Raw genomic sequence first — 2,585 nt, 5'->3', positions numbered from 1 at the left:
CCTTTCTGTCGCTTCCTTCGTTGTTGAGAAGTAGGATGGGTAGTCTGCTAGGAAGTAGGCCAAGGGGCAGCTTAGCTTCCTGTAGGCCGCGTGGCTGGAAACCAATGCTCTAAAGCAATGAAACATTTCTGAACCATCCCTGCTATCAAGTTTGCTAGAATGGGCTCTTTGGGGATGAGTTCTTCGGTAACTGGATCCTCAGCAGTGGGATCCTGGTTAACAAGGCCTTCAGCTATAGGGTCTTCTAAAGTGGGGGGCTTCCACTGGAATGTGTATCGTCTTACCCTAGAAAATGTTATCCCTCGAATCGTCTTGTATAGGCTTAAGAGAATCGTGTCTGGCCAATTTTGGCCTTAGGTGTCTCGCCTCCTCGGTAGTTAGTCCATTTAGTAGAAATCTTGGCAACTGAACGTCGAGGTATGATAAGAGTGGATTGCCTACTGTCAAAGTGCTTGATGAGTCTTGGTAACTTGTATAGGAGGGAACACAACCCAAGATCAAGTGGAAAGCTCTTAACTGCCCATCGTAGTGTACAAATATTTCCGAGCGCAAAACAAATTTGAGCTCTCGAGCTTGTACTATAACTGAATCTGGTTGAAATTTCTTAGAAACTGCAATCAAGGATAAGGGGGGAGTTAATGAGATATTCAAAAACAAGTATTAACAAATAAAATAATAATGTATAAATAAAAAGGAAGGGGAGAGGGGGAAGAGCACAATACGGGCATGTCAAGGAGTCGGAAAAAGAAGGTATTGACCTATCTGGCAAGGAGAGGTCGGGCAGGTCAGCTCGTCATTTAGCCAATTCTCATTCATTCTCATGAATTCCCCCGCTGAGTTCCTATTGGAGTCATGGAGACAAGATATCAGTCTGACCATTGTGTTTTGGGTCTGAAGGTAATACCTATGCTTCAGGCTTCCCTGAATGGCATATAGGAAGTTTATGTCATGGTAGGTAAGGCTGAGGCCGTATAATCGATTAAGACACCCCACACAACTGACTACCCTATAAAAGTTGGGCAAACATTGGTCGGGACTAAGTCCGTAAAAACTAAGGGTCCTAAGCAATAAGGGATCTACTGGGAACCTTACCCCACCCTCAAGTATCAACATTAAAGGGAAAAATACTACGTGAGGTAGCCTTTGGTCTTCTATGTCTCCCTCGTGACAATACGATATGTTAACGTCACGAGGGATATTGAACCTAACTTTGAAGGACTCTATGTTTACACTAGTTTTCAAAAGATAAGAAAAACTCATTTCTACAATCCTAACTAAGTTATTAGGAGAGAGATAGAAGAAAAAAGACTTACTGAGTGACTTCTTGGAGATGAGGATGGTCTTAAAGGGAGATTAAAGGTTCAAGAACAAGAGAAAGGTAGGGTTCTGAACTTAGAAAAAACTAAAGAAAATAAAAACATGAACTGTGATGATATTTATAAGAACGAGGGTCATTAATTGTAATGGCCAAAAATCAATTAATGCGTATCATCATGTCTCTTCACGCGTGCCTCAATCATTGAAGCGTCAAACCATCTGGACTGTCCGATACCTCAAGTGCTGCCACATGCACAAAAGGAGCAAGCTGTCTTGTTTGCTGCATTAATTGATCGACCATTGGTCTTCCCGAGGCATAACCATCGTTTTTTTTTTTTTTTTTTGAAGAAAAAGGAAAATTCCTTGACCACGAAACAAGAGAACCTCGATCCTATCTCCACTTTGCAGAAATGGGATCGTGGGTGGGCTATTGTAAGGGCTCAGGCACGGGCCTGAGTGAACTAGAACGGCCCATATGTAAGGGCTTGGGCCCGAGTGATTCAGAACGGCCCATGTGACCGAGGCCTAGCGCTATTGGGTTAGGACCCATCCACTAGTAGATGTGCTAAATTCTAATTACAACGTTCTTGGAATTGTACTACGTTCAGGACCATGTTGGGCCCAATGCAAACTAATAACCGAGGGGATCCAACGAGAGGATAGGGAAAATTTAGATCGGTAACCGATCATAGTTAGTGCCTTTAGGAAATCCTTTGCCAAACACTATCCGATGTCTTGAACAAGTTTTGAGAGAATTTTCAGAAAATATGATTTTTTTTGGGGATCAAAAATGAAAGTGGAATTGCATGGAAACCAGTGAAATGTAATGATTTGAGTCTCACAAAGTTGGGGGGGGGGGGGGGCTCTATATAAGGGACTGGGGGCACACAAATAGGGGGTTGGTTGTTTCAAAGAAAGGGGGAGAGCAAGATAAAAAATAATAAAAATAAATAAATAAAAAATCTTGAGGGAAGGAGAGAGAGAGAGAGAGTAGTGAGAGTATAATCTTGGAGGGAAGGAGAGAGCAATGGGAGTAGAGGGTAAGCTTTGCCTAAGGAAAGAGGGTGTTGGGCCAAAATCTTGAGGGATGCCTGATTGTTGGGCCATAAGGGCTAGGTCTGAGGCACAACTTGTAGGATAATGAGGATACCCACTAACAAATTGTTAACGTGTATTGTGTTATGGGCTTTAAGCCCAATTAGGTTACTTGTATAGTACACTCTACTTGTACTGCACACATATGCCTCCTATATAAAGGCAGTGATGTA

The sequence above is a fragment of the Quercus robur genome, chromosome 2 (genome assembly GCF_932294415.1).
Source record: "Quercus robur chromosome 2, dhQueRobu3.1, whole genome shotgun sequence".
NCBI lineage: Eukaryota > Viridiplantae > Streptophyta > Magnoliopsida > Fagales > Fagaceae > Quercus > Quercus robur.
Note: the sequence above shows the minus strand (reverse complement) of the source record.